We start from the raw sequence: 25212 nt of genomic DNA on the forward strand, positions 1-25212 counted from the left end.
GGAGCCCTTACCGCTGCCTTTCCTTGGCCGCCTTTGGAGCAGCTGCCTTTGCTTTGATGGCGGATGTCTTGCCTTCCTTGACCATGGTTCTCGTGGCTTCTTGCGTGGTTGTCTCGGTTGCGGTCAAGTTGCGAGTGGTCGTCGTCGCTCTCGTCGCTGCCCACGTCGTTCTCGCCTGTAGCCACTGCACCTTCTGCTGTGCCGTTCTCTGCTTCGACAGAGGCACTGCGTCTCTGCGGCCCTGCTACTTCCTTGCCTTCGATGCTCGGCTCTCGGGCATCGCTCGCAGCCTCTTCCCACAACACTTCCGTAGCTTCACCTTCCAACTCATGTGCCGGGCTCTCAGCGTCCCCCATTTTGTGGTTGTCCAGGTACTTGTAGCCGCCTTCGTCCTCCGGTTCTCCTTTCATGGCCTTTTCTAAAACTTTTGCGCATTCTTCGGGCTCGCCAGTGCAGTAACCGGTCTGTGTATCGACGAACTCACCACCGTCCGGCACATGGGCGAGTACAGCTGCACCTACGTCCCCTCTTTCGCCGCTCGCGTCTGTGCTCGTCGAGGCACCCTCGACTTTAGCCGTGTGCCAGCCGTCGATGGTCTTCTCTTTCTGCGCCAGCGCACTTCCCTGAACAACCGCAGTCGCGGGTTCCTGACCAGCGGCTTGTCCTTGCCTGCCGTCTGCGCTCGAGTCGGCATCCCATGCTGTGTCGGCATCGGCAGCTGTGGTAAGTGTTGACGTCTCCGTACTCGTACTACTCCCTCCCGTCGCAGTGGCTCGGTCCGCCTCGTCCACGTTGGCGTCCGAATCTGTCGGAAGCTCAGCCCCGCAACCAGCGTCCTCGTCCGCTCCAGCCGCTGCATATCCCACAGTTGGGACCGCAACGCACCTCACTGCCAAGTAGGCTGCGGACGCGGCGTCTCCACGCGCCGCGCAGAACGCGGCCGATGCCAGGTCGAGGCGCTCCATCGTCTCAAGAAGATTCTTGAGAGCAGCCTCCATTCTTCTCGGTAGTAGACGTCGCCGATTACACGTTGGGCGCCAGTTGTGGGGTTCGCCGTCCACACCAATGAAAGGGGCTGCTCGTCGGAGTCGGGGTGGCTCAAAAAACCATTTATTAATAAAACTTTAACCTTAGGGCAAGAAGGGTAAAACACAAGAACAAGTTCAACCAAGTTCGAAGCACAACGTCCGCGCCGGTCCCCCTATCCTTGGCCCCAGCGGACCGCACGCCGCGCACACCCACGCAACTCACGGCAGTTCGCCGGCCACTCCCCTCGGGCCGCTCGCTGGGCTGGCTTATAAACCCTTCGCACATGCATGCACATGCGCAGTGGCGCTCGTCGCTGCTTGCTATCACCGCTGCTGAAGGTGAGGGCGAGGGTTGTTATCCGAGATCCCCACAATGTTCATGCTGCTTTCCTTGCACTGCTTGTGGAAAAGCAGAATGGATGTGAGGCACATGGAACTGAATCCCAGGCCAGTAAGGGAGCACTTCATTGAAAGCATGTGTTATAAGAAAGAATTGTATACCTTGCAACAAGAGAAACCACCCTGGATGTTTGTATTGAATTAACTTGTAAACTTGAAGCGCTTTTAACTCTCTGTCAGCCAGCATGAGGCAGGCACTTTTATTGCCATTTATATGCCCTACTAATATATATTTCTGGTGTTTGGAAGTTTTGCCAAGTCGGTAATAAAGAAAAAAAAAGCTCGTTGGTCTAGGGGCATGATTCTCGCTTAGGGTGCGAGAGGTCCCGGGTTCAAATCCCGGACGAGCCCTTCACATTTTTTTTTCTCTGTCGGGCGGGAAGCGGACCATCAATTTTCATTTTTATTTTGCATTCATCCTACTTTCGGCCTGCCAAGATAGCACGTATTAGAGCTGTGCACGGGCCGTATTTCCGAGCCCGAGCCCGGCCCGGGCCCGCTGACTTTGTCGAAGGCCCGCCCGAGCCCGACGGCAAAGGGCTGCGAGCCCGCCCGGCCCGGCCCGACGTACGAAAACACAATCCCGGGCCCGGCCCGGCTTTTTGAAGGTTCGCTGCGAAAACAAAACATCGTTTTCCGGTAATTTGGCATTTTATTGAGCATATCAAATATGATCAAACCACACACGACGAACAGTCTCTAATAGAGACTGTTCGCAGCAGCACTTTTGCTATACAAGTAGACGGCCTCATGCCAGCAACAATGGAGTTCGCTCGCCAAAGCCGTCACGTGTATGGGGTATGCCAAAGCAAGCGTCAGCTTGCACGAAGGCGATCTACGTCGGGTCGCTCATCGCTGTCGCGTGCATTTTCACTCATATGGGATTTGGCCTTAAATCTAACGCGGAACAGTCGCATGGCGCCGTCACTAGCTCAGGTGGTGCTACTTCTCTGTTTGTCGGAGTGCAACAGAGGCAGTGCTTTACCTGCTCCCCTTTTGTTTAACGTAGCAAATGGAAAGGAAAAGCGGTAAAAGGCTGTCGCGGAAAAGAAGCTGTATGCGTGCTGGAAAACAATTCCCGCTCATTCTCTATATTTCGGGCTTGAGTCGGGCTTTCCGCCGGGCCCGAGCCCGGCCCGATAAAGCTCCAAGTAGCCCGAGCCCGGCCCGGGCCCGAGGTGAAAGTACGTCGGCCCGCCCGAGCCCGGCCCGCGGGCCGGGTCGCGCTCGGGCTTTCGGGCTACCCGGAGCCCGTGCACACCTCTAGCACGTATGACTAAACGTGCCGCGTTGCCCTGGGATACGTTGGCTCGTTGGTCTCGGGATTCCACTTCCGGCTGCTGAAGCGAACGGACGTGCGATGGCTGGCTCCAGCGGAGCAGTGACAGCGGCCCGTTTAACACTTTCGTGACCGCGCCTATTCCCATCGTTAGTATGTTATCGATGACTTCAAGATCAAGTTTTCGCCCTCTCTGAGTGGTTCGGGACATCTAACGCAATACAAAGCATAAAATAACATGTTTTTTATCACTTTTGTTTGCGAGTTTGTTTTTTCCACCACGGGAAGATTTTTAAAGCTCGTTCGCAGTCGGGTAGGTGAGCGCTCGTTGTTTCGGACTTCGCGTCGACGCCGCTCGCGAGTGCTCCACAAAAACGGCGAATTTCGGCGGATTCCGATTAATATGAGCGGGAATCTCTGGATGATGGTAGCACCACAGACACAGAAGACGACTTGCATTCGCCAGGCTTCAGTACGGACGGCGAAAGTGCGTCAAACCTCCACGGAACATCAGCAGCTATCCGCCGGTAAGTTTCGTCTTCTCCTCGGGTCGTTTTATCGCTGCCGCGCGTCGATGTAAACGTATTCGGTGTGTTCTAAAAATAACAGCTCTTATCTTCGTTCGGGCGGGAGCATTTGGCGCCGGCTGCAGAAATAACGCAGTTCTCCTCGCGAAGACGGCGCAGAGCGCACTTTGATCCAACGCTCCGGTGTGCTGCGCGGCGGCGTCTTCGTGTTGTTTTTTACCACAGAAGTCGTCAGAAAGATATGCAACCACACAGATAAGTATGCGTGGATGCATACTTTCGAAAAGCCAACATACAGTGAGAGGGACGGATCCATGGAGGGAGGTTACTGAAGAGAAGATGAGCAAGTTCGTCTCACTCCTTGTGTACATGGTAATCGTTGAAGTCCCGTGCTTGCATTGGTGTTGGTGTCGACGACACATATTTCCAGGCGTTCGTCCACCGTCAGTGATGCCACGGAAAAGGTTCAAGGCTTCTTGAGTATCTCTGATCTGAAGAAGACGACCGTTGCATCCCACGAGAATCTTCACCCCGTGTCTTCTCTATAGCAACACATGAACGATTTTTCTACGCTATCTTTTAACCCCGTCTGAACCTTTCAGTGGATGAGCAAATGGTGAAATGTGAAGGTCGGTATGGTATTCGGCAGTATATGAGCGAGAAAGAGGTCAAATGAGGGTACAGTTATGGATTTTTGCAGATTTGGAACAGGCTGCACTGTTAATTTCAACAAATACACAGGAAAATTGAAAAATATCAGAACTGAAACTAGGAAACTATGCTAGGAAAGTTAAACAGAAAAAAAAATTTTTTTCCCCGGAACATGCGCAGCCAGCCTTTGTTTCACTGCGTCGAGAACATGCATCGCGCGGTGGCATGATGGGCACTATGGCCTATATTCTTGTATTTATGTAAATTATCTTTGCACTTACAGAGCTTATATTTACACTATTATTGTACGAGGGCTTTGCGTTCAAAATGTATATTTCGATTTTTTTAAATGTTTAACCATTGCGGAGTAGCATTGATGTTTTTATGACTCTTTCTTTCTTTTTGATGCATTTTTCTTTGTTTGATAATTTTTTTATTAAATTTGAAATAAATCCGTTGTTTGGAATTAATACTGTAGGAAAGACCAATTCTTCCTCTATCATTTGATACCCTACGCGTTAGCATCAATTATATTCTGTGGCAGGAAAAAAATATTTCCTGGACTAGCCAAAAACAACCGATTTTTCCGCGGTCACGAAAGTGTTAAGTCGCGGAAACAGGTATTTTGAAGATCATAAGGACTATGAAGTTGTATTGCCAAACCTTCCTACAGGGCGTATTGTTTTAAATACGGTGTTTTTGCAAGCTGACGTACGAGCCCGGCCCGTATCGAATGGAAGATTTTCGTGACACTCTGGCAAGCCTGTGATTGCTCCCCGAGGTGGCTGCGTTGGGGGCGTATAGGATGAGCCATGTGTGGGCGGTGACTTTCAAGAACATGGACGCAGTCAAGACGATCCTGGCGCACGGAGACATCAAGGTTAAAAACTGCCGTTGTCTCCTCATAGATCCGGCAAACCAAGATGTGCGTATGAAGGTGCACTGGCTGCTGCACAACGTTCTTGATGAAGATGTGCGACGTGCGTTCGAGCCGTACGGTCAAGTGACTGACATAAGCAGGGAGCGATGGCGTGTAAATGTCATCACCGAAAAAGGCTCCACGACCCGCATTTTGACACTTCGGTTGAAGGTGGGCGTTAAAATTGACGACCTGCCTCATCAAGTGAACGTAAGCGGTGAGCAGGCTTTGGTGGTTGTAGCAGGCAGAGCGCCAGTTTGCTTACGTTGCCGAGCAAAGGGGCACATACAGCGTGATTGCCGTGTACCACGATGTGGTATCTGCCGAAGGTTTGGACATGAGGATAAAGACTGCACGCTGTCTTATGCCAGCGTTATAGGTCCCGCGAGTGGCAACGACCACATTCAGCTGTTCATGGATGAGCATGAAGCTGAAGAAGCAGCAGCAAGTACGACCGGGAAAAAAGAACAGGTTACGCCCCAACTGGCGAAAAGCCCCGCGGGATAGCAGACGAAAAGGTCATGGAGAAGCCGTCTCAGCCAGAGCCCCCGAAACCAGAAGCGTCAGTCAATGCGGAACAGCACCTGCCTACTCTAAGTGACCACAGTGACACCGAGACACTGAAAGACGACATGAAGGAAAGAAGATGAATCTTAAGGGCTCGTTTTTCTTTGTTAGACACAATATTAATGAGAACTAACAGACTATAACGCCAAGGAAAGTATAGGGGGTGTTATCTGTAGTATTTAGAATATAAATGTGAAGAAAGTAAAGTGGACGAAAAGATAACCTGCCGCCGGCAGGGACCGAACCTGCGACCTTCGAATAACGCGTCCGATGCTCTACCACTGAGCTACGGCGGCGGTCATCCTCCCGTCCACTTTATGGGGTATATATGTGCACTTAAACCTTGGAGTGTTAGCCAGCGCCAATCGCAGCCATGGCGGCGAGTGTGGAACACTCTTTTTCTGCCTTTCTGGCGTCACGTAGCACGTGACCTTTTTACGAGCTGGCAGCTGACCAATAATCCCTCGGATACTACCTGAAGGCATCAAGTCTGCCAGAACGAGACCCTTGCTATGAATGAAGGAAAGAAGATGAATCTTAAGGGCTCGTTTTTCTTTGTTAGACACAATATTAATGAGAACTAACAGACTATAACGCCAAGGAAAGTATAGGGGGTGTTATCTGTAGTATTTAGAATATAAATGTGAAGAAAGTAAAGTGGACGAAAAGATAACCTGCCGCCGGCAGGGACCGAACCTGCGACCTTCGACATGGAAGTTAGCGACATGGAAGTTAGCGAAAACACAGGCAGTGGACTAGCTGGAAAGCGACCGAGAGACAATTGGGGCGAAGACGGGACTTCCTGCGCGGATTGTGGTGGAGGAGAACCACCAACTAAAGCCTCAAGAATTAGGCGTCCAACTTTTAGGCCACGGCCGAACTTCCAGGCCAACTCACGGGCGGAGGCCAAGCAGCTTCCGCAGCCTACGCCACCTGGGACTTGAGACTCTTGTGCTTTTTCCGGACAGAAGTAACCCCTAAGTGATTACTGTTTGCCCAGCAATATGCCTGTAAAATAATGTGAGACTGGTGTCTGTAAAATGTTGTGAGACTGGTAAAACGTTGTTGAGACTGGTAAAATGTAAAATGTTGTGAGACTGGTGTTCGCACGCTCAAAAAGATAAAAGCATGGCTTGCAAAACAGAAGCAGCCTTACGCGTCGCTACATTTAACGTTAGAGGCTTACGCTCAAGGAGGCGGCAGTATCAGTTGCGTCGTTTGTTTCTTGAAAATGGTGTTGATATTGCCGCCATGCAGGAAAAAATTGAATCTGAAGAGCAGATGGATACTATATTTTCGACTTTCCGCTCTAGCTACAATATATGTGTAAGTCATTCGTTAGGTACATCAGGTGGATGCCTTCTCTTTATGAAGAATACAATTGGTCTTGTTGAAGAAAGCGTACAAACTGATAATGAAGGACGAATAATAGCATGCGATTTTCTTTTTTCGGGTGTGAGTTGGCGCGTTGTTTGCGCATATGCGCCAAATAGACAGCATGATAGGAAAATGTTCTTTGAAAGCCTTGAAGTGCATCTATCGAGTGATCAGACAGCAATAATTCTACGCAATTTCAATTGTGTATGTAATGCCGAAGACAGGGCATGTAAAACGCCTATACGTGACTCTAGTGCCTTGTTTTTGGATTCGATGGTTCGCGAGCGAGATTTGGAAGACGTGGGATATGTGCTATCGCAGGCTACCCTCTACACACATTACCAGTTCAATAGTCAGGCCAGGCTCGACAGAGCCTATGTGTCTACGTCATTGCTTCCCCTGTGCCAAGACTACGCTGTGAAGAATGTCTCATTTAGTGACCACAGTCTAGTCATGTTTACCATTAATAAAAAAGAAAAGCCCAAATTTAATTGGGACCTCTGGAAGTTGAACAATAAGTTACTTGAGGATGAAAAGTTTGTGGAAAACATAGAGAAGGAATTAAAAGAAGTGGTTGAGGGCAACACAACAAGTCTAATTCACGCATGGGAGTGTTTCAAGAAAAAAAGTAAAAATAGATGCGATTTGGAAGGTCAGCTTCAATAAAGCACACCAAATTGAAAGAAGAAAGGCAACTACAGTACGAACTCGATTTTTTGCTCTGTCAAGAGTGCACGCAACCTGGCATGCGCAGCAAAGAAATCAAATAAGTGAAACAAAAATTAGAGGCTGCAGATGTGGAAAGATACAAAGGAGCGGTAGTACGCGCACGCGCAGAAAGACATTGGTGTGGCGAGGTTCCTACGAAACGTGCAGTAGTAGATGAAAAGAGCTACGCGACATGAAACGAAATCCGGGTGATAGGAAACAAAAATTAAGTTACAAAGGAAAAAACGCAGATTGAGCACGCGTTTGTGGGATATTTCCAACAGTTGCTGGGGGGCGTAAAACAGGACAGTAGCACGTACGTTCTGCATTTCTTGTCAGTTATGCCGCAGATTGATGACGACGCGAAAGCTAGATTAGAAGCACCCATCTCTGTCAGAGAAATTGAAATGACGATTGAAAAAATGAACAACGGAAAGACGCCGGGTCCAGATGGACTAGGCGTTGCATTCTATAGGAAATCTAAAAGTATTGTGGCAGAAGACCTGCGGGATATGATAGGTGAGGCATACGAAAAGAAAGAATTACCAACATCCATCCGAAGAACGCACATAGTGCTAATCCCGAAAACCGACGACCCTAAGAAACAGCTGTCGTACAGATCAGTAACCCTAGCGAATGTTGACTACAAAATATTCATGGGCGTTTTAGCCAGGCGGATCCAAACTGTGATTAAAGAAATACTCGGACCACATCAGACTTGTGGCATAAAAGGCAGAACGAATACGACGAATATTCACATTGCAAGAAATATTTTAGAATGCTGTGATGAGTTTGAGTCTCGAGTAGCTATGCTACAAATTGATCTCGAGAAGGCGTTTGATCGCGTGAACCATGATGTACTCTTGAACATTCTTGACTACGTCAACATAGGAACTGTGGTGTTAGAAGGGGTACGAATGGCGTACACGGGGTGTACTACGAGGATTGTGATAAACAGCTTAGCGAGAATATACAAGTCTTATCGAGCCTAAAACAAGGATGTCCTGCGTTGCACTGCTTTTTGCTATCTATTTAGAACCTCTATGTCAGAAAGTGCTACAGAGTGATCAGGTGCGAGGGTTTCGCTTGATGTCCGCGGAGGTCAAAATGCTTAGTTACACGGACGATATTGCTGTGTTCTGCCAAGACCGGGAGAGTGTCAGAGCAGCACTAAACGATGTGAAGTCCGTCTGTGAGTGCACGGATAGTAAAGTAAATTGAAGCAAGTGCCTTGGAATATGGCATGGAAACTAGCACAGCACACCATCATTATATGAAAACATTACGTCGAAGGTCACACCAGGCAAGTACTTAGGTGTACCTCTCCAACACTAAAGGGACAACAAAGAATATTGGAGGGAAGAAACGGGAACAGCTAAAAATCAAGACGAAAAAGAGGGGTGAGCGAAACTTTTCCATTTTTACGAGGTCAACAGTCAGCAACATATTTCTTATTTCACGAGTGTGGCAGGGGCGTAGCCAGAAATTTTTTCGGGGGGGGGAGGGGGGGTTCAACCATATTTTATGTATGTTCGTGCGTGCGTTTGTATGTGTGCGTGCCTATATACGCAAGCAAAACTGAAAAATTTCGGGGGGGTTTGAACCCCCCCTTGGCTACGCCCCTGGAGTGTGGTATGTTTTACAAGTGCTATTTATGTCACGCGTTGCTGTACAAAAACTCCACAGAGTGTTGGCAGTGTTTATCTGGGCTTCGACGTGGGAGAGGAAAAGTCGCACATATATGTTCCGTTCTGTGCAAAGTGGGGGGCTAGGTCTTGTACACTTGTTCTTGAGGTAGATAGTGGCTAGGTTTATTTTTTTTTACGAGATCAAGGTGATTGTTTTTTGAGAACGGTGATACATGTGCGGTTGTCCAATTTCTTGCCTGACTTTATTGTAACCACAGTCAACGGGGCGACAAGGCGACCTAGGGGTTACATGCAAGAAGTGATTGCGGCTTTGGAAATTTTGAGAGTGCGATTTTCTACGGAGTATCTCTCTAAGGTGTCGCGAAAGAGACTGTACAAGGATCTTATAGAAATCATGTTGCCAGAGCCTCTGTATAGAACATTATACCCCAATGGGCCAGGGGATGACGTCTTAAAGAGAGTAAAAAAGATGCCAGTTCAGTCATCAGATAAGACATTCTTTTTCAAACTTCATAGTGGCACACTCCCTACATTACCTTGGCTCCGTGAAAAAGGAATATTTGTCTCTTGGTCAGTATACTGCATTATCTGTAGAAAACATGAGACAGTTGACCACATTCTTCTGGACTGTACTGGTGCAGTCTTTCTCTGGAACATCCTTCAAATGACCTTGAAGAAAGAGCTGCCCGTTACACCGTATGGCATCCATTTTCTGCTGTCATAGGCGTAGGGGGTGTACCCTACGATATGTTCATGGCACTGGTTCTTCACAGTGTGTGGAGAACACGAATGGCAGTGCGAAACGTAGACGTGAATCCCCGACCAGCTCGAGAGTATTTCATTGAAAGTGTACAATATTTGATGACTGCATACGAGGCACGAAATGATAAGCCAGAGTGGTTCCCCTGTTTGGACGAATTGGTTGACATAAAGCGTCTGCCTTTTTAAATCTCATGTTCTGAAAGGTGGGGCAGCACTTTCACATGTGACACTGCACTGTATTTTTATATGTTGATTTGTACTTCGTATGCTAAGCGGGCAATAAAGAAAAAAAAAGGCTCGTTCGTCTAGGGATGTGATTCTCTCTTAGGGTGCGAGAGGTCCCGGGTTCAAATCCCGGACGAGCCCTTCAAAATTCTTTTCTCTGTCGTGCCGGATGTGGAGCATCTATACTAACTTTTATTTTGCATTCATCCTATTTCCTGTATCGAAGATAGCAGGAATGAGTAAACGTGCCGGTTTTCCTCAGATACGTTGGCTCGTTGGTCTAGGAGTATGATTCTCGCTTGGGTGCGAGAGGTCCTGGGTTCAAATCCCGGACGAGCCCTTCAACATTTTTTTCTCTGTCGTGCCGGATGTGGAGCATCTATAATAACTTTTATTTTGCATTCATCCTATTTTCTGTATCCAAGATAGCAGGAATGAGTAAACGTGCCGGTTCTCCTCAGATACGTTGGCTCGTTGGTCTAGGAGTATGATTCTCGCTTGGGTGCGAGAGGTCCCGGGTTCAAATCCCGGACGAGCCCTTCAACATTCTTTTCTCTGTCGTGCCGGATGTGGAGCATCTATACTAACTTTTATTTTGCATTCATCCTATTTCTGTATCCAAGATAGCAGGAACTGAGTAACGTGCCGGTTTTCCTCAGATACGTTGGCTCGTTGGTCTAGGAGTATGATTCTCGCTTCGGGTGCGAGAGGTCCTGGGTTCAAATCCCGGACGAGCCCTTCAACATTCTTTTCTCTGTCGTGCCGGATGTGGAGCATCTATACTAACTTTTATTTTGCATTCATCCTATTTTCTGTATCCAAGATAGCAGGAATGAGTAAACGTGCCGGTTTTTCCTCAGATACGTTGGCTCGTGGTCTAGGAGTATGATTCTCGCTTGGGTGCGAGAGGTCCTGGGTTCAAATCCCGGACGAGCCCTTCAACATTCTTTTCTCTGTCGTGCCGGATGTGGAGCATCTATACTAACTTTATTTTGCATTCATCCTATTTTCTGTATCCAAGATAGCAGGAATGAGTAAACGTGCCGGTTTTCCTCAGATACGTTGGCTCGTTGGTCTAGGAGTATGATTCTCGCTTGGGTGCGAGAGGTCCTGGGTTCAAATCCCGGACGAGCCCTTCAACATTCTTTTCTCTGTCGTGCCGGATGTGGAGCATCTATACTAACTTTTATTTTGCATTCATCCTATTTTCTGTATCCAAGATAGCAGGAATGAGTAAACGTGCCGGTTTTCCTCAGATACGTTGGCTCGTTGGTCTAGGAGTATGATTCTCGCTTCGGGTGCGAGAGGTCCCGGGTTCAAATCCCGGACGAGCCCTTCAACATTCTTTTCTCTGTCGTGCCAGATGTGGACCATGTATACTAATTTTATTTTGCATTCATCCTATTTTCTGTCTACCAAGGTAGCAGAAATGAGTAAACGTGCCGGTTTGCCTGATATACATCGGCTCGTTGGTGTAGGGGTATGATTCTCGCTTAGGGTGCGAGAGGTCCCGGTTCAAATCCCGGACGAGCCCTTCAACATTCTTTTCTCTGTCGTGCCGGATGTGGAGCATCTATACTAACTTTTATTTTGCATTCATCCTATTTTCTGTCTGCCAAATTATCAGAAATCAGTAAACGTGCCGCTTTGTCTGCGATACGTCGGCTCGCTGGTCTTGGGGTATGTTTCAGCTTAAGTACAAGATTGCTCTGTGAAACGCGTTGAGCGCCGATCGCTTGCTTAGGTCATAAGTTAACGATAAGTTTCGTTTGTGAATACGGACCTTTGTGGGTGGTTCTCTTTGGCGTCTCCTGAAAGGACGCCGCTCGCGCTGAGATTACGGGCTTTGCCGTGACCGTCGCCATTGCGTATTGTCGCTGAGTGCTGTCAAATAAACACCTTAACTCTCACTTTACAGGACATGTTGACTCTTTTTAGGAAAGTCGTGGCATGTTTAACTGTCTTTAAAGAGGCACGCTAGCTCTCTCTTGGAAAGTCGTGCGTCCCGCGACTTCCCTAAAGAGAGTCAACGTGACTCTCTTAAGAGAGTTATACAGGTGAGAGTCACATGTGTAGTAAAGAAGAATCAAAGGACACCTTTTTTTCTTAGAGTGAATGGCAACCGCGGCGAGGGGCGTACAATGAAAGGCCTCTCCGTGCTACACTCTGGGAAATACAGGCCTCTAGAGATTCAGTTTCGTCGACACGAGCTCGTGTAAGCGTGCTTTCACTTCTGCGCTCGAGTTACTGTGCCTCGCACGAACTGAAGATTTCACGGTGTAACCATGATTGCTTCAGGAGCTTCGCCCAGGCTCTTCATCATTCACTCGTGGATATGCTGTGAATTTTTAGTCATGATAGATTCTAACGCAATAGCTGGTGATTCTTATTGGAGATTGTACTCCATCATTCACCTCGAGCAAGCAATCTCATCAGAACAATCGATAACATTCGAGATGTATCTGGTAATTCCGGTGCAATCAGGCGCAGCTTGCACCCGAGAGATAACAAGTGCGGAAGTTGAAGCCAGGTAAGTTTGAAACTCGGTCACAGTGAAGGAGATAAAGCACGCGTGCCAATATTGATTATCAATGCATATTGAGTCAAATAATCAATGCATATTGCAGGATCAATGCATCGACCCAGAAGAAAAAGAACATGACTTTCGCCTTCGAGTCATCTTAGACGAATGTATAGGGGACCCTGTCAGTATTATTTTTTCTTTTTTTTTTAAGGGCGCTGATAATGAGGTGGTGAGCAAGTAATCAGTTGTAGTAAATCACTTTTTTTGTCGCAAACACCATTCTTATTTTGAGAAAACGTACGCCAGGCGCATAACGATAGATGTTTTCCGGAGAGGATAGCGAGAAATGTTTACTTAACGTGTTTTGGGTCCTGAAGCTTGTCGTCTCATGTAAAGAGGGAAGAGCATTCTTAAAATACAATAATTCCGTCCGCAGATTACTTCAAAAAGATGTTTTTCGATTCAGCAGCCTTGCTTTATTCAAACAAAACCTATATTTGCCCGGCTAAGGCTGTATGTAAACTAAATGCTGTTGAATTGCTACAATGCATCTTCTGTTCCGACTGCCAGCTTTGGGATGAAAGGAAACTGAGAACATGAAAGCTTCCCACTACTCGTGCTCGTGCTTTTTTTTCTTTTTTTTTTTCTGAGGATCCACGCACATAGAAGTGTACAGTCCGTGGAAGAGAGAGCTGGCTTAAAAAGCAGCTGTTCCAGACAGCGAACACACTGATTTTTCTGTGAATGAAACAGGAATCGCGCTATAACTCCAATCATTATTTACTGCTGAACACATTGTAGTACACGGAAAGGTGGAGGTGCTCCAGAACAAGTTAAACGATAAAACTTCTTGGTTAGCAAGGACCTACATTATTGTCGACGATGTCGTAATTTTTTCCGCGGCTGTTGCAGCAGGAGCTTTAGAATACGCGAAAGAAAAGTTTCTCTTCCTCCGCCCACGCGAGCGCGCCGAAAGTGTGGGCGTGGAAAACTACGTCATCTTCGGTTCCTTTGGCGGAGCCGTGCACTCCGACGAAAGGCTCCCGCCGCTCGCTGGTCCGAACTGCGAGAGCGCTGTTTATGTGACGAAGGTTTAGCGAAGCGGAAAGTACTGCAGCTGGATTACGATACCTAGAATAACGACAAACAGCCGAGCGCTACGTGAACAAGCGTCTCTCGTATCTTCAACCGTGGCCTCCGTGACTAACTCGTGACGTGCCGTTGCCGGGGCTGATCGAAGAGGCCACGCTTCAGCAGTGCTGCATTTGCAGGTAATGCAGCATACAGAGGCGGACGTCACCGCGTTCGCTCAGCATCTCAAAAAGCTCCACGACCATATACTTTCTTTTTTGCCAAGAAGTGCTATTTGCGTTCCCTTTTGACAACTGCCACATCGCCTTTCGAATTCAGCAGGGATCAAACTGTCCTTACACACTCCGATGTCTTCTTTTTTTTAAAGGGCTTCAGCTTCCCTTTAAAGCGATAATTGGGACCTGTCGCTGCACAGATAACGGAAGATGTAAGCCCTGTTTTCCAATCAAGAACCGAATTCACAAATCTTGATTGTGAATTCGGCGATTGTGAAATCTTGACAGTGATTTTCGCCATTGACCACCTTTGCGCTCAATGGCGCCTTTGCTAATTGTATATCCAGCTTCAAGGCTGGTTCAAATTTCTGGGTAAAAAAGAAACATAGTCTGCTTCGCGCCAGAAAACACGTGATATTTGTCTCACGCAGCTGTGAAGGCAGTAGGTATCGCAGCCAACCGCCCTTTCTGCTGCATTCCGTGATAAGAGTACGTCCATTGTTTTGCTGATAAACATTCCACGATCATTAAACGTTCAGGCAACGTCGTGTGAGACAGGGCTAGCGGCGAATACGCGATGAACTGCGACGCTGTTATCATCATGATTGCATGACGCCTGAAGGGCAGTAAAGAAAGCTGCCTTTCGAAGCTGACACGGCAGACGGGTTTGTGACATCTGAAGATGGGAAGTAGGCAAATTTAAAAAGAAAACGAAAGCAAAGTTCGACATCGATGTAGTTATTATTGGCCTGAGGTCAGTATAGTACAGATTCATATACTACCGACATACAAGAACGAGTAGCATGAAAGTTGTTCCATTAATTTCACTCAAATACCCCAGAAGGCCCCGTCAAATTGCGGCCGTCGTCGCTGTAACGTAAGATCGGACTATTTCTTTTTTTTTCTGTTCCGAATTCCCCATTTTGCCCTCCGCAACATGACCTAACTAAAACCGGAAATATCTCCCATTTCAAAATCGCATTAGCAGGGCGGTTATGCACGATTGCGTGGAACGCAACAGAATAAATTATTTTCTATCTCGCATCTTGTCGCTATTAGTACTCCATTAAGGTGAAAAATGTTTGGCCCGTGCCAATATCGTCTGTTTGTCACAAAACCGTGAGTACTCATGACGTTAAAGTGGCGCCAATGCGCTGAACAGCGCGCATTAATAGGCCGAACAAAAGTATGATAATAGCTGTCGGCGTTTTACCTCCCAAAACCACGATATGATCATGAGGGACGTCGTAGTGGAGGGCTCCGGAAATTATGACCATCTACTGTTCTTTAACGTGCGCCTAAATCTAAGTACACGAGTGCTCTGGCATTTTGCCCCCATCGAGATGAGAGGCCGCCGTGGTCGGGAATTGCACCCGCGTAGTGAAGCTTTCGGTGAGTGCGGCACCTTATTTAAGCTTCCACGGGGGTCTCGATTAAACGATGCTAGCGTAACGCTGTCGACCCACTGCAGCATGTATATGACAGCGCTCCGTAGCCAAAATATAGACATAGATTGTCACTTTCTGAGTTGTCTGGGCTCAAAACATTTTTCGATGTAATGGGGATCCGGGGGTATGCGGGCATGGGCCGGAAGCCGTCACTTTGAAGTTTTAACACGCCCTCCACCTCGATCCTGCAGTGCAATCGAGAGGGCGTTCGGTAGCGACCCACCCCTATTTACATTAGCTGTCTTGTTCATAAAAAATAATTGAGGAACACCGACCCCGATAAAGAAAACGAAAAAAGACGTTTTGGCTTCCCTGACGGGGACCTTGTTCACAATGAAAACGAGGAAGTGTGAGTTAGGAATCGCAGTGAAAAACAGAGAATTTATTGCAGCAAGTAGCTACAAATTGGGGTAAAAGCAAAGTGTAGAGACAGTAATGGAAAGTTTGAATGCCCAAAATTCTTTGGTGAGTTCTCCAGCAATTTTGGTGGCAAAATTGTGTCTAAAAAACGCCAGGCCTGCGCTGAAACAGCAGCACAGTCACAGCGAAAGCTGGAAGAGCGGCGTTTCTAGAGCCCGTTGTAAGCTCTCCTGTGGTGCGATCTTGTACGCGTTCCAAAATAAACACGGAGGCGTGGCATTACAACCAGCCGCACGTGACAGCACGCGATTGGTCAATGCAGGGCCGTGACGTCTATCGCGGTTCACATGGGCCATTCGCGTGCGGCTGGATGTAACCACGCTATACCACGCTATATTGCATATGCTAATGTGGTTCCTTCCCGACATGAAGCCTGTATAGGGCCTTTTTGCAAAGCAGTTTCAAGCACCGGCATGGCTCAGAGGTTGAATACTGGGCTCACACGCAGAGGGCCTAGGTTCGAACCTCGTTCCATCCTGGAATTTTTTGCTTATTTCGTTTTCTTTTTCTTATTTAGAGCGATACTGGTTACGGACACCGGCGGCGGCGGCGGACAACTACGGCGCCAAAAACGGCCAGTGAAATGAGCTCGTAACAGCTTTCGCTGTAAAACGCAAAAGGCGTGGTACCTTTCTTACAAGAATACATATGGCCCCGTAGAAAACAAATAAGGTTGGGATGGATGAAGCTAATTTTGGCGTCGATATGGAGGTGAGCAACATGTGGGCCAGCTTGCGGGAAAATGGCGTCATTAGCCGACGAACGTGCATGGGCTTGCGTCTCAGTGAGCACTTTCTGTCGTTGAACAACGTTCCGAAGCAGAAATCTTCCTCGCGGGAGCGCTGGCTGCATACGAGGGTTATAGCCCGTGGCTGTATACCATTTCTAAGTTTCACAATCCAAGCTTCACGGAGCTTCTTACCCTGCGGATACGTGTAAAGGCTGACACCGGGCTCCTTTGCGTACGTCCTGCACTGCAGCACCGAGTGCTGGCCTACCATATAAGACGCCTTCAAAGACAGCGACTGCATATTGCAGTGATTTCAAATGTTGTCAAGCGCACAGCCGAAGCGGATAAACCCCTCGATTTAATCAGAGTTACAGACCAGGTGACATTCAAAAATTTCGTTTTCAGTGCGCGTCGGTGCTTCCGAAGGAGACGACGCTAGTGTGTACCCTTGTAGTACACTCGACGATGGCGTGAGGGGATCGGCGACAGCGTTTGATTACATACAGGAAACAAGAAGATTACCATGCTAGTTTATATTGGCTTATTTTCATTATTAATTACAACCCGCTGTTACAACCGTCAAATTCCCATCAAATACTCTGACTGCTTGCTCTAGGGAATTTTCAAGTATAGGCTATGTTTGTTTGTTTTTTTCTCTTTTAGTCTAAAGTTACAGCGTTTGTCTTTAGCTTCATAAGTATTCAACTCAAAGATCCTGCCGCCCGCTTCTTGGCCCATCCCCCTTTGTAGATGAGCGCCATCAGCAAGAGGTCATCATCATCATCATCATCATCATCATCGTCATCTTTACGTCACGCGAAGACAGTACTGCTCGGTTAGGTTTCGGTTCCGGTGTTGCACTTTTTCGCCTATTTGAAAATATTTTCCAATTTGCTGTGTATTTCCACTATCGGGCCCGTGACAGGAGCGTCTCAGGAACATATACAAGCACTATTACTTTGGCTCCCACAGTGCAAGGGATCTGCCTGAATTTTCTTCCACCGATCACGAGCGCACGTGTGCAAAGCCAAGACGACGATAAAGAAGGAACGCCAGCGCGTGCATGGAAGGCTTTGTCTGTCGAATGCAACGCAGTGACGACGTCCAACAGGAAGTCATTTTCGTTCAAGTCCAGGACGACCTGATCATTCCTCAACGGGTCATGAAGCGAGAGAATGCGAATGCTCGTCGTCCACAGCGGCCTCCAGGTCTACAATCCCTTCATCACTGGGACTTCAGGCGAGAATCCATTCTGACTCATCTTACTGCGAGTGCCGGTCGACTCAAGACGAACAACCGCTGCTGTTTCCCCCGCAAACGACGCGAACTGCAAGGGGCTCGACAGCATGGTGAACACCGAGGGGAGCTGCAGCCGCTGCAGGCAGCGCTACGAGAAGGACGACGCCGGCCGAGTGGCTGCACCAACGTCGCGCCTAGCGTCTGCAGCAAAGTACACCTTTACGAGCACAGTGGCGACAGCGACCGGGGCGTCGTGAGCGAGCGCAGTCAGAGGAAGACAACGACGTTCGGGCCACGTGACTTCCCAGACAGCTGTATTGGCGTTCTCAACGCGGTGAGCCGGGCATGCCTTCCTACCGTGGCTTCCTCAAGCGTTCAAAGCCCCTGACGCGAAGATGCTGTGAGGCCGCCATGGCTGCAGGGCCCAACAGTCTGCAGGACGACGATACCGCTGTCACGCCTCTGCATCAGGTCGCTCAAGGACCGGCGCCTCGGCAGGCACAAGCAGTCGGTTGGGTGGGAAAGCGGGGGTCCTTGGGGTGTTGGTGCTGCCGACTGGCAACACCAACGCAACTAGCCTCTGACTTTAACCTTTAGTGCTATGTATTTGTTATTGTATTACATAATTTTTCTGCACTTGTTCAATAGTATCTGTATACAAGCGAAATATAACGCCACATTGCGTCGAAATAGTGTGTTTTATTAATGCCCCCATGGTGAGTCGCATTCATAGGCTTATCTACCTGGGGAGCAAGCACAGCTTTAACCCCCCCCCTCCCCCTGTCGACAGTGGTCCCTGTCGGCTGCACACTGGGAAACGAACTGTGGCGAAGTTTTCCTTCATCACGGCAATCACGTCACTATATAAAGAAATTTGTCCTATGCTTCTGCTGTTAAAATTGTCTTCCGCGTCTCACGACCAGGCACTGTAGGCTATCTGCGATGCAGGCCACCTATGCGACGCTTTCGCGCCTTGCGCTCCAGCATTCTAAATGAGGCTACTGCCATAGGTCAGCAAACATGCTCATGAATCGACTCACTCAGACTCACTCGGACTTAGATCTGGCCGCGAGTCTGAGTGAGTCCGGGTGAGTAATCTTTTGGTGAGTGTGAGTCCGAGTGAGACCGGTGGAAGAAAATTTTAGTGAGTCTGAGTCCGAGTGAGTCAAGTTGAGGAAAATATTGATGAGAGAGAGTCCGAGTGAGCCCTTAGCGCAAGATATATTTCTTGGGTGAGTCCGAGTGAGCTCCACCTTTCGGTGCGGTATTATGGTCCTATCTACTCATCCTCACATTACTGTCAGCCTTATAGTATTCATGATTTGATAATCCTTGCCGAATGAGCCCCATCCCATCCTTATTCTTCTAGTTATTTCACTCTCATGGTTCGGCTCCACGGTTACTACCTGTCCTAAGTAGACGTACTCCTTTACAACTTCCAGTGCCTCGCCCCCTATCGCAAAGCGCTGTTCTCTGCCAAGATTGTTCCACAGTACTTAAGTTTTATGCATATTAATTTTGAGACCTACTCTTCTACTTTCCGTATCCAGTTCAGTAATCATGAGCTGTAATTCTTCTCCCGCGTTACTCATCAATGCAATGTCATCAGCGAATCGCAGGTTACCTCCCACATGAATACTCAAGGCACGCCCACATAATTATATATTGGTTTACAAAATCGCCTTGGCCACGTGTAAATGTGTAAACAGTAGTAGAAATAATGCAGACAGTGAAAACAACATAGGAGACGTCTTATTTTGGTAGCCCGTTGCAAAATACATACTGCAGTGACCAGACCTAGAAAACACAGTGCAGAGACCTATGTAATGTATGCATTGCAAAAGGACAGCTAAGAAAACAGTTATGGTAACAATCAAATTAGGATTTCATAAATTATTTGAATAAAGATAGTAAGAAGAAAAAAGTAGGGTATGCCAAGAGATATTCTGTTAGGTAAATGTTTGCTCTATTAGATTTAGCCTCAATATCAGTGGTGATGAAGTTGTTAGAATGTTATTTGCATATAAGTTGATTCATGTAATGTAAGTAAAAGTTACATTAACGAGATCCATCAAATCACTGATATATAAAAGCCACGAGACGCAAAGCAGCCTCATTCTTGCGAGCACAGATTTCGTTACGAAGCAAACGCAAGAGAATCTTCAACAACGACACAATAGCAAAAATTAGAACTTGCGCGTAAGACGCCGCATGTATTGGAGCACGCAGCGCAGGACAGTGGCTAAGAGCAAGTGTCATGGCATTGGCGCAACTAAAAAGAAAAATAGAAATCGAGAAAACAAAAGATATGTAGGCTGGGCGTAGACGTCCGCGCGCCTAATTCCGTCGACGCTGCGCGAGCGCTGGCACGTGACTCGGCTCATGTGCGCTCACTGGTGGACTCTGGCGGAAAGAATAGAATTACGTCACAGCCCTTAGTTTTATTCAGATGGCTTAGTGGCGCCAGGTTGAGGAGCGGACTTTGGCCAGCGGTTATTGTTGCACACGGTTGTGTTGCGATAGCAGTATCTTGTATCTTAAGATACACGATAGATTATCGAATGTATCGGAAATACAGATATAGATACTCGTCTTCCGAGACGTATCGAGATACAGATACAAGATACCCAAAGAGTATCGAAGATAGTATCTAAGATACATGTATCTTCGATACTGCCCAGCACTGTAATGTCGGCGTTTTACCTCCCAAAACCACGATATGATTATGAGGGACGTCGTAGTGGAGTACTCCGGAAATTATGACCATCTACTGTTCTTTAACGTGCGCCTAAATCTAAGTACACGGGTGCTCTGGCATATTGCCCCCATCGAGATGAGAGGCCGCCGTGGTCGTGAATTGCACCCGCGTAGTGAAGCTTATAGTGAGTGCGGCATGTTATTTAAGCTGCCACGGGGGTCTCGATTAAACGATGCTAACGTAACGCTGTCGACCCACTGCAGCATGTATATGACAGCGCTCTGTGGCCAAAATAGAGCCATAAATTGTCTATTTCTGAGTTGTCCCGGCTCAAAACATTTTTCGATGTAATGGCGATCCGGGGGTATGCGGGCATGGGCCGGAAGCCGTCACTTTGAAGTTTTAACACGCCCTCCACCACGATCCTGCAGTGCAATCGAGAACGCCTTCGGGAGTGATCCACCCCTCCCTACATCTCTTGTTCATAAAAATTTAATGAGGAACACCGATCACGAAAAAGAAAACCAAGAAAGACATTTCAGCTTCCCTGACGGGAGCCTTGTTCACAATGAAAACGAGGACGTGTGAGTTGGGAATCGCAGTGAAAAACAAAGAAGTTATTGCAGCAGGTAGCTACAAATTGGGGTAAAAGCAAGGTGTAGAGACAGTAATGGAAAGTTTGAATGCGCAACATTCTTTCGTGAGTTCTTCAGCAATTTTGGTGGCAAAATCGTGTCTAAAACGCAAAAGGCGTGGTACCTTTCTTACAAGAATACATAAGGCACCGTAGAAAACAAATAAGGTTGGGATGGGCAACTTGAATTTGGGAGTGAATGAACCTAATTTTGTCGTCGATATGGAGGTGAGCAACATGTGGGCCAGCTTGCGGGAAAAAGGCGTCATTAACCGACGAACGTGCACGGGCATTGCGTCTCAGTGAGCGCTCTCTGGTACTCGTCGAACAACGTTCCGAAGCAGAAATCTTCCTCGCGGAAGCGCTGGCTGCACACGAGTGTTGTAGCCCATGGCTGTATAGCATTTCTAAGTTTCCCAATCCAAGCTTCACACAGCGTCTTACCCTGCGGATACGTGTAAAGGCTGACACCGGGCTCCTTTGCATACGTCCTGCACTGCGGCACCCAGTGCTGGCCTATAAAATATTAGACGCCTTCAAAGACAGCGACTGCATATTGCAGTGATTTCAAATGTTGTAAAGCGCACAGCCGAAGCGGATAAACCCTTCGATTTAATCAGAATTACAGAGCAGGTGGCAATCTAAAATTTCGTTTTCAACGCGCCTCGGTGCCTCCGAAGCAGTGTACCCTTGTAGTACACTCGACGATGGCGTGACGAGATCAGCGACAGCGCTTGATTACATACAGGAAACAAAAAGATTACCATGCTAGTGTATACTGGCTTATTTTCATTAATAATTACAACCCGTTGTTACATCCGTCAAACATCGCATCTGATACTCTGACAGCTTGCTCTAGGGAATTTTCAAGTATTAGCTATGTTTTTACTCTCTTTTAGTCTAAAGTTACAGCATTCGTCCTTAGTTTCATAAGTATTTAACTCAAAGATCCTGCCGCCCGCTTCTTGGCCCATCCCCCTTTGTGAATGAGCGCCATCAGCAAGAGGTCATCATCATCTTTACGTCACGCGAAGACAGTACTGCTCGGTCGGGTTTCGGTTCCGGTGTTGCGCTTTTTTTGCTTATGTGAAAATATTTTCTAATTTGCTGTGTATTTCCACTATCGGGCCCGTGACAGTAGCGTCTCAGGAACATATAGAAGCACCATTACTTTGACTCCTACAGTGCGAGGGATCTGCCGGAAATTGTTTTTTTTTTTTTTTTTCCACCGATCACGAGCGCACGTGTGCAAAGCCTAGACGACGATAAAGAAGGAACGCCAGCGCGTGCATGGAAGGCTTTGTCTGCCGAATGCAACGCAGTGACGACGTCCAACAGGAAGTCATTTTCGTTCAAGTCCAGGACGACCTCATCATTCCTCAAGGGGTCATGAAGCGAAAGAATGCCAATGCCCGTCCCCGTCGTGCACAGCGGCCTCCAGCTCGACAATCCCTTCATCACTGGGACTTCAGGCGAGAATCCATTCTGACTCATCTTACTGCGAGTGCCGGACGACTGAAGACGAACAACCGCTGTTGTTTGCCCCGCAAACGACGCCAGCTGCAAGGGACTCGACAGCATGGTGCACACCGAAGGGAGCTGGAGCAGCTGCTGGCAGCGATACGAGCAGGACGACGCCGGCCAAGTTGCTGCACCAACGTCGCGCCTAGCGTCTACAGCAAAGTACACCTGCACGAGCGCAGTGGCGATAGCGACCGGGGCGTCGTGAGCGAGCGCAGTCAGAGGAAGACGACGACGTTCGGGCCACATGACTTCCCAGACAGCTGTATCGGCAATCTCAACGTGGTGAGCCGGGCATGCCTTCCTACCGAAGCTACCTCAAGTGTTCAAGGCCCCTGACGCGAAGATGCTGTGATGCCGCCATGGCTGCAGGGCCCAACAGTCTGCAGGACGACGATATCACTGTCACCCCTCTGCATCAGCTCGCTCAAGGACCGGCGCCTCGGCAGGCACAAGGAGTCGGTTGGGTGGGAAAACAGGGGTCCTTGGGATGTTGGTGCTGCCGACTGGCAGCACCAACGCAACTAGCGTCTGACTTTAACCTTTAGGATTATGTGTTTGTTATTGTATTACTTAATTTTCCTGCACTTGTTCAATAGTATCTGTATACAAGTGAAATATAACGCCACATTGCGTCGATATAGTGTGTTTTATTCATGCCTCCGTGGTGAGTCGCATTCATAGGCGTATCTACCTGGGGGCAAGGGAAGCGCTAGCCCCCCCCCCCCCCCCCTGTCGACAGTGGTCCCTGTCGGCTGCACACTGCGAAACGAACTGTGGCGAAGTTTTCCTTCAACAGGGCAATCACGTCACTATATAAAGAAATTTGTCCTATGCTTCTGCTGTTAAAATTGTCTTCCGCGTCTCACGACCAGGCACTGTAGGCTATCTGCGATGCAGGCCACCTATGCGACGCTTTCGCGCCTTGCGCTCCAGCATTCTAAATGAGGCTACTGCCATAGGTCGGCAAACTCGCTCATGAATCGACTCACTCAGACTCACTCGGACTTAGATCTGGCCGCGAGTCTGAGTGAGTCCGGGTGAGTAATCTTTTGGCGAGTCTGAGTCCGAGTGAGTCCGGTTGAAGAAAATTTAGTGAGTCTGAGTCCGAGTGAGTCAAGTTGAGGAAAATATTGATGGGAGTGAGTCCGAGTGAGCCCTTAGCGCAAGATATATTTCTTAAGTGAGTCCGAGTGAGCTCCACCTTTCGGTGCCGTATTATGGTCCTATCTACTCATCCTCACATTACTGTCAGCCTTATACAGTGAAACCTCGGTGATACGAATCTCACGGGACCACCGAAAATATTCGTATCATCCGAAATTCGTATCACCAGATATCATGGAAAATTAGCATGCGACACAAGTCTGTCCTTTTACACAAAAGGAAGCTGGCGTACATTTTCATTTATTGTTTTTCAGGGCCGCAGCAACGTCAGGAAGAACCCTGAATGATTGTCAGTTAAGTTTTTAGATGTCGGCAATCATACCAGCACTCGTAAGTATACGGCCCGTACGCGCGTATTTAATTAATGAACCAGGTGCATTGTGACCCGCGACAATAGTAGCCCCTTCCAAATTTTAGTATGCTTTTTTGCATGACACCTAAGTACTGCAGCGAAAGTAACGAAAGAAGCGCTTTGACGCGATGGATCAAGGCCACAAACTTACAGAACCACGGTCCTGTGTAATGATTTTGTTATTGCGGAGGTGTTGCGGATGTTTTTTGCGAGAATTACGACCGCTGCAGCACAAGTGCGACCTCAACGGTCGCGCACGTTTACGTTGTGAGTCCTGACTCCTTCGCCAAGACATCCTCGCCTTCTTTCGGTCCTCGTCCACCTTTCATATTATGTCTGATACACGAGGCAGGCACGTATAAACACAGTACAACGACAGCAGCCCGCGTCGACGCGTTAGAAAAAAATTCGGCAGATCCCACGCGTTGTTGGAATCGGTTTATTGCGAAGCAGTCAGCGAGTACTTCTATGCTGTATTTTAGGGCTTTGAGCCAAGCGTTACGAGGTGGATCGACCTTTTATTGTAAGTGCTGTGTGCACATTGTGGGCTTACCAGGCACGTCGACAACACTGGCGTTCAAAGGGTAACTTATTGTGCGACGTAACCTCGCCCTCATGTTAGAGTACATACGTCAGTATTATCGAAACTAAATGCACTTTATGGTACAATCATGTGAATATGATACGTAACTTTCGTTAATGTATTTCTGTTAATATAGCTTGCTGAATCATAAAAATACAAATGTAATGTTTATTAGACTGCTATAAAAGCGGAGCCAACTCTGGAACCATATACGTTAACATGATATGACGCCTGTATCGTAGGAGCACATATGTAGCGTTTATTGCTTTCTTGTAAAATTAGGTAGCCAGCACCACAACCACTATTGACGTAGCACCGACATTACGCCTGCATAGGCTGTTTTTCCGAACCAGTTTACAGACCTCGCGTGGCTCTGTGGTAGAATATCTGATTGCCAAGCAGAATGCTTGGGTTCGATTCCCGCTGCGGTCGTGATTTATTTTTTGGATTCGTCGGGTCAACGCTGAAACGTCGATTTTTCTTAACACTTTCGCGTGT

At 47.9% G+C, this 25212-nt stretch overlaps 3 non-coding genes across 3 annotated transcripts; all 3 read left to right on the plus strand.

The window, feature by feature from the left end:
- Positions 1-1706: 1706 nt before the first annotated feature.
- Positions 1707-1778, plus strand: Trnap-agg (transfer RNA proline (anticodon AGG)). The gene has a single exon. It is a non-coding gene; the product is annotated as a tRNA-Pro (tRNA).
- An 8979-nt stretch (positions 1779-10757) lies between these two features.
- Trnap-cgg (transfer RNA proline (anticodon CGG)) lies at positions 10758-10829 on the plus strand. Its single transcript has one exon. It is a non-coding gene; the product is annotated as a tRNA-Pro (tRNA).
- A 525-nt stretch (positions 10830-11354) lies between these two features.
- Positions 11355-11426, plus strand: Trnap-cgg (transfer RNA proline (anticodon CGG)). Its single transcript has one exon. It is a non-coding gene; the product is annotated as a tRNA-Pro (tRNA).
- The last annotated feature ends 13786 nt before the right edge of the window (positions 11427-25212 follow it).

Source organism: Rhipicephalus sanguineus, chromosome 1, assembly GCF_013339695.2.
Source record: "Rhipicephalus sanguineus isolate Rsan-2018 chromosome 1, BIME_Rsan_1.4, whole genome shotgun sequence".
NCBI classification, from domain to species: domain Eukaryota; kingdom Metazoa; phylum Arthropoda; class Arachnida; order Ixodida; family Ixodidae; genus Rhipicephalus; species Rhipicephalus sanguineus.